The following is a 14854-nucleotide window of genomic DNA, read 5'->3' on the forward strand; positions in this document are numbered from 1 at the left end:
ACGAGACAGGTCTGAGGATGTGCTCTGAATGTTTCTTTTGGCAGTAACTGCCAATACCGGTCCTCATTCGGCGTTGTAACTCTGGGGAGACCTGTGCTGTAACGTCTACTCACATTACCATCATCTTGGAATCGTTGCCAAAGCCTGGAGATGACACTCTGGGCAATTCCAAGTTCGTCTGATACTTCCAGTTGGGTACGCCCACATTCCAGACGGCCGGTAATTCTACCACGTAAAAAATCATCCAAATGCGTCATAACTATTCGGTTATTGCACTGAAATGCTTATAAAGCGCCTGCGAACAATTTTACTTCTTTGCCTGTATTTCTTATATATCACTCTCTTACACTCTCGTCATTGTGATGTACCATCGGTGTCATCTGGTTACTTTTTGAAATTTACGTATGATTCTTGAAGATGTGTGTAGTGATTTTACAGGTGATATATTTATTTTAGAGTTCGATTTCCGCGTGACTCCGAATTATCCTTAATTTATGGACATGAGTGTAAATCAAAGCTGTTAGTATAAAAACCCTTTCTATAATTGTATTTCATTTTCTGTTTTTTAATCTCAGTTACTCGTTTCATGAAACTTTTAGTGATTATTAAAACACAAGCAATAAATTATAAGAAAAAATAATGCGTAAAATAAGTACAAGGTAAAAATCTGAAAGCTTTCAGATTTTACATTACCCCCAAAGGGGCGTTTTTTTTTTAAGTTTTCTGTGTTACCGTTGTTTATTAAATATCATATTCTTCGCACTTAAACCATAAAATTCAATTCAAGAGCAATATCGCAAAATAATTTTAAAATGAGCATATCTTTAGAATTTCCGATACACAATCTCGCGCGCTGGAGATAAAAAAGTTTTTTTTTCCCTACAGTGTTGCCATTGCTCCCTTTGAAATCGTTGAGTTCGTCAATCAAAAATTCATTAAAGCTTTGCAAAATATGAAACAGATAATAGAACAAATTCCAAATTCCAGATTTGGGCTTCCAGATGCACATATTCGGGTGGAAACGTTCAATATTCTAAATTCGATAGCTGTAGGTACCGTTGTTTTTATCACAATGCGAGAAATATATATAGATTTATGCAGATTTTTCATTATTTAATTTCTTTTAATATAACATAGGGCGATAATATCTGGTGGCAACAATTTGAAAAATGAAAAGGACATTTAAAAATTTTTAAATGCCAAAACGAAATTAATAGCCCTTCTGAGCTAATGCCCTTTTGACTAAAAATTATAAATACAACAAAATGCCATTCACAGAGTGGAAAAATCGCTTTTAATATTCAGTTTCATAAATTAGATATCATAACACTGTTCAAACAAACAGCTATCTAGTCTTTCATTAAGTACGTCAACATAGAAAACTCAAAAGCCATTTTTCCGCGAAAAACTTCTTATTCTCTTATCTGCTTCAGACAACAACATATACCCTTTTTCAAAAAAATCGAAGCACCAAGAAGGATTTTTGTGATCTTCACGAAAATTGGTATGCAAAAACTACCCTTTTTTTTTTTTTTTTTTTTTTTTTTTTTTTTTTTTTTTTTTTTTTTGTGTGTGTGTGTGTGTGTGTGTGTGTGTGTTGCTGCCTTTGTAACTCTGTAAAGAAGCAAGTAAAGATACCATTAGGACGATATCGAAGACCTTACAGACAACTAAACGACTTCGAACGTGGTCGCATTGTAGGGTTGCGTAAAGCTGGGTGGTCATACCGAAAATAGGCCGCAAACTGCAGCATACACTGCTGTGCAAAGATGTTGGCAACAATGGCTGCTACAAGGAAATTGTCGACGAAATGAAGCCTCTGGAAGGCCAAGGAGCACAAATGCGTGGCAAGATCGGATGATTGTTTGCCAGGCCCGAACCGCCCCAACGGTATCATTGTCGACTATTCAAAGCACTACAGCTTCGTCTATACTTCCCGTGGTACCGTCCACATCTCACGGCGCTTGGCTGAGGCCGGGTTATGCTCACAGAGCCCTTTAAGACCTTTGCCTTTGACCCCACAACATCGGCGGTGTCGTTTGGTGTGGTGTCGCAGCCGATCATCGTGGCTACCATCAGACTGACATCGTATAGTGTTCAGCGATAAATCCCGCTTCACTCTTGAAGCAGATGACCACCGTATTCGTGTCTGGAGAGGACGGGGCCAGCGGTCCCAATTCGCCTATGTTTTACAAAGGCATACAGCCATAAGCCCTGGTGTGATGGTGTGGGGCGCTATTTCTTATGACAGCAGGTCATCTTTAATCATCCTCCGTAGATCTTTAACAGCTCAACGATACGTTGATACCATCCTGCGCCCGGTTGCATTACCCTTCATGGCACGTCATCCTGGGGCCTCTTTTCAAGTAGATAATGCCAGGCCACATACCGCTCGCATATCTCTGGACTGTCTCCGTGCGGTTGATACTCTTCCTTGGCCAACATGGTCGCCAGACCTTTCACCAATCGAGCATGTCTGGGGGATGGTAAGCTGCCAGATTCGGGCACCACAAAATATCGCTGATCTGGAGCAACAACTGATGAATGCCTGGCAGAATGTTTCGCAGGATGACAATTAGGAACCTCTACCACTCCATGCCTTGACGAATTCAAGCATGCATTGCCGCCAGGGGCGGTTAGACCAATTACTAATTTGAACATTTAGTGGGTGATTGTGAGTCATGAACAGGTACTATGACCTTGATTTTTTAATCATTTTATTATCTATATATGAGCAATACACATATTCAATTTCATCAAAAACAACCACTTCCTTCACGGTGCTTCGATGTTTTTGCAAAAGAATGTATTTTTAAGAAAAATATTCAAAATCGCTCAATTGATATTTCTTTATCATTCTTCTTTTAAGGCAAAAGACAGTTTTATAACCTGTATGAATTTCCAAACTTTATATCCGATGCATTTTTAGAAGTTGAAATTTTGAGAACATCAAAGATTTTTCAAAAATTCAGAAATTAAGTTACAATTTTCCTACAGTTTCAATGGATTTTTTTTTTAATTCTATAGTGCAAACAGTAAAGTTCTAGTATGCTTGGTTCGTTTGTTAAAAGAAAGTATGCGCGAAAAATCGTTTAAACATTAAATTAAATTTTAAAAAATTAAATCGAATTTGTGAAAATATATATATCATTAGACTCTCATCGACAAACAGTGTGTGTAGATATCTTATGAGAAAGTAGGTTAAAAAGCAATGACAAAATTCCACTCACAGTGACATATCATGAGTGAATTAAATTAAAGCTGATTAAAAAAAAAAAAAAAAAGAATTCGACCCGTCAGCTGATATTAGATCGTATATTCGGCCCGCGTGCAATCTGAGTTTGATACTACTCCTCTACAGTATATTAGCTAGGTTATAACTCCAGTAATTCTGCACGAAGCTTCAACATTTGGTTGAACAGACAAAGTGCAACTAATTTTCAACCCTAACCTACCGTAACAATGTCAGTCGTTTGCTACTCGTATCAGCGGCTCTCTAGTCAAACTACAGTGGCTCAGTAGACTTGTCTTCCTATTCATACCGGTAAAGATTTCCTTATCATTTTAACCTACGCAATCTATCCATAAAAATCTGCATAATGAGCAGGCACATGACGAAACAAGGTTTAAACGTAAAAGATCATTGTAAGGTGCACATTGTTTGAAGAATCTAGTAGTATGTATATAAATAAAATAAAATGTAAATTTAAATGGATATACATTTACTTGAATTTCAGTTGCTTGGTAAAATTTATTGACGACTCATCGTCGATCTCCAAAATTTCATTGACTGTATTAGACAGCTTCCATGGACACCAAGGGATCGACATCGACCCCTGATTTAACGCTTTAAATGCCGTTTCAATTCGTCTTTGCGTCTCATGAAGTTAAAACATAAATTAAGTGGACACAAATTCTAAATATACCGCTCATGTAACTTAAATGTTAAGAATGTGATAAAAAGGACTGAAGAATACGTCTTTTAATGGAAATGTTTGTGTTTACTTCCACGCCTATAGAATTAATTTCCACCTTTTCGTTGCCCTGCGTTGGCAACATGCTTTTGAGATTTGTCGTTTGTAGAATTCGGTCGCTAAAAGCGTAGCTGACCTGTAACGGTCGTAAATCTTATTTTAATGCTTATCTGTATTACTAAATGTTTACGTACAATATTTTATTATTAAATGTATTCAGTTTGGTTTAAATAGACAGAGAATGATTGAATTTATTAAGGATATTTAAAATCGAAACTACATCATCCATTTCAGCGCCATTCTAACACAGGAACGTAAAGAGGTTGTCTCATAGTCTCTGATATCGAAGTATTCCTAGAAACTTCCATTTGTCTTTCACTCTTATGAAAAAAAGATAAATTAATTGGTCACAAACTCTAAGCATGCCTTTCCTGGGAATTAAATCTCTAGTATGTGGTAACAAAGACAGAAAATGTATTTTAATTAAGTAGTTGTCTCATCTCCTTTGGAAAGCGCAAATTATTTTTAGCAGCTTCTATTCATCTTTTCCTCTCATGAATACGAAAAGATTAATTAAGCGAATATAAACTGTAAAGATGCCTTTCCTAGAAAATAAATAGCTGGTACGTGATAAGAAAAGCAGAGTACGTCTTTTAATGGAAGTGGTTGTCTCATCTCCTTTAGAAAGTGCAACGCATTCTTAGTAGCTCCCATTCGTTTTTAACTCTCATGAAGACGAAAAAATAAATTAAGCGAACATAAAATGTAAATATAATATCCTAGAAGTCAAATCTCTGGGATGTGATGATAAAGGTAAAAAAATTCGTCTCTTTATGGAAATGTTTATCAATCTCCTCTAGAAAGAGCATTTCTACCAATTTCCATCCGTCTTTCACACTTATAAGATAAATTAAATACAAATTGTAGTTCACATGAATTATAAAACTGTAATTGATAACACACAAGTGGTTACAAATTGTAAAACTGTTGTTTATAACATTCTTCGAAATTAAATCTTCAGTATATAATAACAAAGGGGCCCACCAGCGGCCGAGCGGTAAAGTCGCTCTGAACACTGGTAGTTCGGTCCGAGGTTCGAATCCCGCGAACGGGCTGGCTGCATGGGCGTTTTCGTGTTTTCCCCATGTGTAACGTGTATACGAGCCAGTTTCCCTTAGAAAGTCCTCCACGAAGGCATCCCTCCCCTTAGGCAGATAGCCCTAGTGTGCTTTGCCATAATTAAATACACACACACACATATAATAACAAAGACAGAATAATGCGTCTCTTAATGGAAATGGTTGTCTCATCTCCACTGAAAAGCGCAAAGTAATTACAACTAGTAAAAGTCAATTCATTGTCTTTTCCCCGCGATCATTTCCAGCAATCAGCTACAATAGGATATTATGGATATCGAAGATCTACAATTTTTTTCCTTTTCCTTAAATTTTATTATTATAAATCTTTTGAAGAAGAATGTCCATAATAATAAAATTAACAATAGCAACACATAATACGAAAAAATATAGCATTGAAACAATAGTAACATTGCATCTTTTTTTGTCGTTTCTTATTCTTTCTCTTCAGAATTGAAGAAAATTACAAAAGGAAATATAGCATTTATCTGATTTGGATCATATACATTTGATTTCACATCTAAATAATCGTAATAATTTTGGTAGCATCAGCTTCCATGTGGCGATGTCTGATTCGGGCAACGTATGAGATGGGAAAATATAAAGTACGTGTGTACATCATGTAACTCGTATTTCGGCTATATAATGGTGATAGGAGAAAACCGCATGACAAGTTACAAATCCACCTTGTCGTCGAAGATGTGCAGTGTACGAACAAATATTTATATCTATGTATAGTTCACCGAATCCACTATTCATAGTCTCGATCAGGTTTGCAGATCTAAAGGTGAATAACACATGTTTTACATCTTATTTTGTCAATTGAAATAAAAAAATAGAATTAAATATGGGGTGTAGATTATATCTACAATATATATATATATATATGATTCACACTTAAACAGCGTTTTCAATTCTGTATCCCAATATTGAATTAGATTCGTAAAATTTGTCTTTTACGAATCTAATTCAATATTGGGAATTCAATAATATTCACAAATGAATGATATAGAATTAGGCCCCAACAGATAAGAAACACATACATTGTATTAAGTGTATTTTCATTTCCTTGTGGCTGTCTTAACAGCGTGTTTCATTTCATTTATAGTTAGTCAAAAGCTAGTACAAGGACTTTCGAATAGCACGGAGTTTCGTCATATCAAATGCAGCATTCTTCGAGGCTTCTTGATTGAGTAAAGGATTAAGCTAAAGCACTCAAGACTTGTCTGCCCAAGGAGGTGGATGCCTCTGTGGAGATTTTTCTGGGGTAAACTGCCTTTTTTTTTTTTTTTTTTTTTTTTTTTTTTTTTTTTACATTACATAAAGAGAATAAATACCCCAAGAAATCAGGCTGTTATCAGACATTTAAACATACAATGTCAAACAACTAGTGTTCGATGGTGTTTAAATGTTCATAGCTCAAAAGAAAACACAAGCAAATCAAAAATCATAATCAAATAAAATAATTTTGTCGAAATGAATAATAATTAAAACTAAACAAGGTAAGCCAGCAAAGGCATATGAATTCTTAAAATTTTCTTTGCGAATACATTTTCTTCTCCAAAAAAAGTTAACAGAAATATAAGGAAAAATTTTCTTACTCAACTGACCTCAAATTTATACGGTACAAAAGTTTAGAAATTTCAAATTAAAATAAATTATTAAAGTTGCGCAGCATATTGCTAAATTAAATAAATAATTAAAAGATCATAATCAAATCAATAATTAAATCAAGAAAGTAGTTTCAATTTTTGATTTAATTATTATTTCTTGCACATATATTCGAAAATATGATAACAATTATTAAATTAATTAATTTATCCATAGCCAAGCATTGCATTTTGCATTTCTGAGTCACTTCAATTTAACCATTTCTGTTTCGTTCTTATTTTATAAAGACTCTTATTTCATAATTACTCATAACTCCGTTCTTTTGTTACTATGAACCCTAAATTATTATATATTACGGCAGGAGTCGGTAACATTTCCTATAAGCAGGGCATATTTCAGAAATGTAGGAGATCGGCAGCGATCAATAAAAATAATTACAACAACAACAATAACAATAAAAATAATTACGTACTAATAAATTTAAATACCAATAAATATCTAATTAAATCAAAACAAGGTTAATTTATGTAGATTGTAGAAGCTGTAATGTCCTAACAATTTGCTAATTGCGAAAACGTTTGTGAAAAAATGTTGCTAAGTATTGCTAGCCAAGCACGAAAACTGCAAATTGCTGTTGCATAAGTGAAATAAACTGTTGACATGCAACAATCAGCTGATATGATATTATTTTTTTACTACCCAACCATTGCAAATGCTACGTAGTCTGTATCTTTTCGTTATCTTTTAATTTGAAAAGAAGATTGTGCACTATGTTTACAACTTCATAAAATGGCAAGTTTATGTACGAATAGAGATTATGGATGTAAAGCGGAGCACGCCGTTGTTGGACACTGTATATGAGGATAATGGTAGTTTCCTGTATGCGGAATAATAGCTTACTTGCATGCGGAATTAGATGTTTTTAGCAGTCGAAAACTGATTCATCTAGTCACGTAATGTTATCGCCCACCAGTGGCCTACTGCAATGCTTGGCTATGGATAAATTAAAGTTATTAAACATTAGGTTCGAATCTCCACGAATGAGCTAACCACATGTACATTTTCGTAGTTTTCCCTATGTGTAACAAGGATACGACTCAGTTTCCTTTAGAAAGACCTCCACGAAGACTTCCCTCACCTCATGGCGTACGGCTAAGCACCCGAGCTTATAGCATGTTTATGGTTTAAGCTCCTCGCGTGCTTTGCCATAACGAACTAAACTAGGTAGGTTGGTCTAGATGTCGTTAAGATTCAGTTTTTCTCAGACGTTTATTTGCGCATTTCGAAAAATTGTAAAAATGGAGAAGAACTTTAAGAATATAAAAACTTTTACTAAATTAATTCATTACAATTACGAATGTTTGTTGTCCATATATCTAAAATTTAGAATTCAGATATCTGAATGGTGAGTGCTTTAAAATTGCTTTACGGGCACCGCATTACCGACTCCGCCTTACGGTTCATAATTCCCGAAAATTACATGATAATTAAAACTTCTTCACGTATATGCAGCTACACTTCAAAAATGACGAATGCATGACACATTTAAATACAGAAAATAACTATCAAGGATTAATATATAATAAAACATTTTCAAATCCAAAATAACTGAGGTTTTGTATCTAATATTGATTAACTACAGTAGTACAGCTGCTCTTGCTAAATAGTGATGTATTACAGATTTAAATACATAAGAAAATAATCATCAAGCCTTATTTTCCACACAGAATTCGTCCTAAAATTAACAACTAACACAAATTTTTCAAAGTAGAAAGTTGTCAGTAGAATACGAAGTAATACATTACAAACCACATAAGACTTCCATTTATTTCCTGCAGATGGCGCTACGAGACGTACACTAAGAATTCGCTAGACTTCAAAAAATGAATAATAACTATTCGTATCACATTAAATTATAATACAAAGAAAGTTAAGATGTTAAACAATGTTACTGGTAATAGAAATAAACTTAGGAGACGTACCATATGTCCTTGAAGGTTTGATTTCATTAGTAGCTTGATTTGACTGTTCCTTATGATCGCCTTTTGCAGAAGCAACACTGCATTTCCTGTTTCATTTACTGAGCTCAAGGTGACGCAAGGCCACAAATGCACTCGCTTGCAGTAATACCGTAGGATTACCAGTCAAGGACAAACGCTGTGTCGGAAGAGCCAATGGAGGACAAAACTGGAAGTGTATTTGAATATTTTTCGTCAACTACTAACGCTCCGGTTATCTCCGAAGAAGTAAACGCGTGAAAATCCTTATAATATGAATTGCATGGAAATGAGAAAAATTAATTTTAATTTTCCAGAATAAATCCAACTTTAAAGTTGTATATAATACAGTTTGGGACTTGGCGATAAGATTAAACAAAATTAAATAATAAACAAATATTATTAAATATAAATGAAAGTGGTTCAAATATTTTACTGTTTCATTTTTCCAACAAAACTCAAACTTTGCGCAACAATGAACAGAAAGGTTAACAAAAAAAAAAAAAAAAAAAAATCAACCCAGGCAATTAATCAAAATCTGCACTCTAGGCAATGTTTCGGGTAAAAACTCATTAAACCACATTAATGTTTAAATGGGGAAAACTTGCCTTTGCTTTAACAAAAACGTAGTAATAAATGGCGGCACAAACAGGGCTAAATAACGAAACCTAACATTTTTCCGCAGATAGAGAAAAATTCGTTCATGGCTTTACGTTGCGAAAGGAAAGGAGGGAAAAAGAGAATCCCTTTGACGTTGATCAGCTGACTGCGTCCACGTCACACACATTCGCCTTTTCTAATATAACATATCGTATTTTCTCCCCTAGCTTTCCCCCCTTTTTTAGCACCCAATTCTGAAATCTTAAAAAATATGCGCGTAATTTTTCCCTTCCTCGATGCGTTCGCAGAACGAGCTCCCTTAAATTTTAAAATGTCGTTCACATAGTGATTATTTTCATTTTACTAATGAAGGCAAATCTTCGAAAACTACCTGCGAAAGTCCTGCCGAACCTTTCCCTTCTGATTATTGAAATTCATGCCATGATAAATTTATTAGCTAATGATTAAACTCGTGAGCTTTGATGACAATGCAAACCAAAATATATGCCTTTAGCATCAAATTCTCCAAATATTTTTAAGCAAGAACTGCTACTTTAAATTCTTCGACTTTGCATCATAGTTGCTTCCATTTAAATTGTTACGCCGGTGAGAAGTTTGAACCAACCTTCGCGTTAAATCAATTATGTAGTCGTTGGCTATTAGGCTTAGTTTTATATTTTGAAATTCACTGTTACTTTAAGCTACAACACCACAAGTGGTTGGCTAAACTGTCCAGCACGATATTTAATAAAAAGGTTTACTTCAAAAAATAAACCATCTTAAAATTTTGTTTGTCTTTTCAGACTAAGCGATAATTTGCTCCAGGTCCGTTAGGAGTTTGGACTTAGTTTATGTTAAAGGACATTAAAATCTATACAATTTGTTTCCACTAAGGATAACAAAATATTAAAAATGTGAAAGAACATTCAGTTTTGAATTTATTTTAAAATATTTTAATACTAGTTTATCTAGTTTAAAGAATCCGTATATGGTAAAACTTATTCACCCCAACAAACAAGCACGCACATATATGTAATGTTAAATTAAAAGTGTTTAAGTATATTGAAAGCTCCTCCGACTAACAGTTTCTTCTCAGTATTCTAATGGGTAAGGCACTTGAACATGCCGGTTTGTTTTGGTTTTGGTTTATTTAATTACGGCAAAGCACACTAGGGCTATCTGCCTAAGGGGAGGGATGGCTTCGTGGAGGATTTTCTAAGGGAAACTGGCTCGTATACACGTTACACATGGGGAAAAACACGAAAACGCCCATGCAGCCAGCCCGTTCGCGGGATTCGAACCTCGGACCGAACTACCAGTGTTCAGAGCGACTTTACCGCTCGGCCGCTGGTGGGGCCGGTTTGTGTTGGATCTGTTTCTTGACAAATTAGTTGACCCTTTTTCCTATGAGCAGTTAATTTCGATGAAAAGTTCTCCATTAAATCGTTCCTACTGTGCTATTCAGCAATAATATCTAAATAACTTTTCTGTCAGTATCTATGTGTATCCATCACAGCAGCAAGCCCACGCAAGCATATTAATCTATATGTTTGAGTACACTTAGTAAAGTTAACCATCATTACAGTATGCATGGTATATTAAGTCATCATTAAAGTAAGTACAAACTATAAAATGGCAATTTTTAATTTTTCTTATAAAATTTCTTATTTTTTTATGAAATGCTGCTCTTTATTATTTATAAATAAAACAGTACCTATGCCCCGCGAAGATAACCAAACAAATATCTCACAAAGCTAGAAATAAGTTCTTTCATACGAAAATATCATTTCATAAATAAGACTTTTCATACGAGGAAAGGATAATCGGAAAATACCATAAAAGCAAATATTTAAGAATCCTTATGAAATTACAGCTGTGTGTACCTTATGAAATTACAGCATATGTTAATGTCAAGCTTCTGTTTAAGAATGTGCAAATAATAAACTATTGCTATGTTAATTCTCTTTGGCTTAATGTTGTAATAACTGCTTAATTGGTTTAATGCTGTAATAACTGTTGTTGCTGCTTAATTAAACTTAGAAATCTGAAAATTTTGAAATGTTATTGTCTTATGCAATTTCCTTTCTTCCCAATCATCTATCCCAATATTATTTACATTTTTTAAAACCCCTTTATCTCATGATCTACGACACAAAACTTGATAAAAGTACCATGAGAACAATGTTTCCATTGATCACTGGAAAATATTAATTAAATCACATAAATCATCGTATTACTTAATCCTTAAAGACTAAAAATTAAATATAAGTACCTTCATTTTATTTTCTGTTTCTATCGAAGAAATTAATGGCATGAAATTGTAATATTATTTATTACTTTGTCTATGATAAAATGTCTAGTGACCTGAGTAGCGATTTACCACCGTGTTCATGCAATTACAACGTAGACTCGAGAAGGGTTAAAATATCCTTTTATTTACTAAAATAATAACAGATGGCCCCTTTTTGGGCTTTCAGGAAAGCCTCCACTCGGGCTTTTAAATCAGGGTACGAAACTGAGAAACTAATCTAATATTAACTAAAATAGGCTTAGCCGACTTACACTTGGTCCTTAAATTACATTAGCCGTCGAATATCAACAGTCACGTCCAGTACGGACGAGCGTATAATAGATTCAAAGATGAAGTAGCCAGAAGGCAAACACGCGCCACTAAGGATCACTAAGGATTCATAAGCATTCTCTTTTTCGAAGTTAGTTGAGCTTCCTTTAAATACTACTTCTAACTCATTTGCATTCAACGCGATTCTAAAAAATCATTCTGGTAGAGAGTTGTAAGTGGGAAACAAGAATTTAAAGGAAATTGTTTCGAAATTAAAAATAACTGATAAAATTAACATACACCTTGTAGAGTCTTTAGTTTATTTCTTAAGCGGGAGTGATTAAAAATGAGCAACGTCCTCGCCGGGAATCGAACCACGGACCTCTGGAATACGCACCCAGCGTGCAGACCACCACACTACGAAGGCATGCTAAGAAGGCGGGAGAAATACCTTATATACCCCCTTTTAAAGGGTGACTGGGTATTAGGAGTCCCAGTCGCCAAATCCTGGTGGAGGAGAATCATCATTCGCCACCTTTTAGTCCGGGCCCCACTCTAGAAACTTTAGGTTATTTTGAGGCAAGAGAGATGAAAAATGAGCAACATCTTCTCCGGGAATCGAACCACGGACCTCTGGAATACGCGCCCAGTGTGCAAACCGCTATACTACGAAGGCATGCTAAGAAGGCGGGAGAAATATTTTATAACCTTACAAAATAATAGTTATGTACATTAAATGTTGAAGCTTAGCCGACTTACACTTGGTCCTTAAATTACATTAGCCGTCGAATGGTCCTTAAATTACATTAGCCGTTATTGCAGAATGCGCAACTAAACGATGAACAGAGGAATGCTGCCGATCGTGTAATTGAAGATCTTCAAGACGTTTTTCCCGCTCGTCTTCTGATGTGGGTCGAACCAATTTGACATAACACAGAATCGATACCGGCGATCATTCCTCGATCAAGCAACATCCAAAACGTCTACCGATTGCTAAACAGGAAGAGGTCAAAACACATTTAAAAAACATGCTATAAAGCGATATCAACGAGCCTTCAGCAAGTCCATGGACATCTCCCATCGACATCTTCAAAAAGAAAGATGGCTCAAAAAGATTTTTCGTTGACTATCGCCGCTTGGATGAGGTTACAAAGAAAGACAGTTACCCTCTTCCTAGAGTTGGCGACATTCTAGATACTCTTTCTGGAAGCAAGTGGTTCTCAACACTTGATTTAAAGAGTGGGTATTGGCAGGTAGAAATACATCCTGATGACCGAGAAAAGACGGCATTTATTACGGGACAAGCTTTTGGCAATTCAAAGTGATGCTGTTTAGACTATGTATGCGCCGTCAATATTTGAACGCCTCATGGAGACTGTTTTGAAAGGTCTTTCCTACGAAGTCTGTCTGATATACCTGGACGACATCATCATGGTCAGAAAGAGTTTTGAAAAGCATCTAGAAAATCTTAGTCCATCAGCTGAGAAGCTTCCTAGGGCTTTGCACCCACTATAGGAGATTCGTGAAGGATTTTTCTTCCATCGCAAGACCCCCTTCCCAAGCTGACAGAGAGCAAGCAAAAGTTCTTGTGGACAAAAGAATGCAAGGATGCATTTAACAACTTAAAGGAAGCTTTAACATTTTGTCCGATCCTGACGTATCTTCAGCTCGACAGACCATTTATTCTCGACATGGACGCAAGCAATGAAAGTGTTTTGTCCCAAGAAATAGACGGCCAAAAACATGTAGTGGAGTACTGGAGCAAGTGCTTGTCTAAACCGGACAAAACTTACTGTGTCACCAGGAAAGAGTTGCTCGCTATTGTCAAAGCCGTAGAACATTTCCATCACTATCTATACGGCAGAAAATTCCTGCTCCGCACTGATCATGCATCATTGGCCTGGCTTTTAATTTTCAAGAATACAAGGATCAAATAGCCAGGTGGATACAGGGACTACAAGAATATGACATCACTATCCGTCATCGAAGGGGATCATCACACGAAAACGCCGACGTCCTGTCTAGAAGATTTGGCCCAGAAAATTGCCGATATTGTTCCAGGTTCGAAGTGAAATACGAGCTGCTGAGTTCTGTCGCACGAGAAATTACGACATTAACATCGAGACCCATGGAGGGGATGATGAAGTCAGGAAAAACCAGCAGGAAGACATTGACATTAAACCCGGAATTGATTTAATGGATTCATCAAACAGAAAACCTACCTGGCAGGACATTTGTATCTATAGTGCTACAACAAAACAATACTGAGCACTCTGGGATTCAGTTCACAATCGAAACAGCGTCTTATACCGGAAATTCGAATCGGATGATGGGAAGATTTTCCGATGGCAACTGATACTTCCAAGAACTCGGATTCCTGATGTCCTTAAAGAACTACATAACAGCCCTACAGGAGGTCACTTTGGAACAATGAATACCTTTCAGAGAGTTCGTAAGTGTTTCTATTGAAATAATGCAAAGGATGACATGCAAAAGTGGTGCTGGTCTTGCGATGCCTGTGCAGGTCGGAAAGGACTGAGGAAACGCAGCCGAAGTAAGCTGCAAAGTTACAACGTAGGTGCGCCTTTTAAACGTATCGCCTTTGACATCTTAAAACCTCTGCCACGAACTGCTGATGGCAACAAATACATCCTCGTTGCCACTGATTACTTCACCAAAGGGCCTGAAGCGTATTCTATTCCTGATCAAGAGGCTGTCACAGTAGCTTGGGTGATGATGCAGCACTGGATTTCCAGGTTCGGAGTGCCTCTTCAATTACATTCCGATCAGAGAAGGAATTTTACATCGGCAGCAATCAAGGAACTCTGCAAACTACTCGGCTTTGACAAAACCAAATGACGCCATTACATCCCCAGTCGGACGGCATGGTAGAGAGGTTTAATCGAACCATCCTTAATAACCTCTCATTAGTGGTTTCCAGAAACCAACAGGACTGGGATGAGAAATTACCACTGT

At 36.0% G+C, this 14854-nt stretch overlaps 1 protein-coding gene across 5 annotated transcripts in view; it reads right to left on the reverse strand.

Annotated features, from left to right (window-relative positions):
- Positions 1–14854, reverse strand: part of LOC118205856 (alkylglycerol monooxygenase-like) — a 106082-nt gene that overhangs the window by 66941 nt on the left and 24287 nt on the right. Inside the window, exon 1 of one of the 5 annotated variants that reach the window (XM_085825398.1) lies at positions 8704–8856. The exons of the other annotated variants lie outside the window; for them this stretch is intronic. The gene's annotated coding sequence lies outside the window, so the exon portion shown is untranslated. Of the gene's footprint in view, positions 1–8703; positions 8857–14854 lie in introns of those variants that run through there. 5 annotated transcript variants of the gene reach the window in all.

Source organism: Stegodyphus dumicola, chromosome 10, assembly GCF_044657685.1.
Source record: "Stegodyphus dumicola isolate Sdum_Otavi_A_Nest chromosome 10, ASM4465768v1".
Lineage (NCBI taxonomy): Eukaryota > Metazoa > Arthropoda > Arachnida > Araneae > Eresidae > Stegodyphus > Stegodyphus dumicola.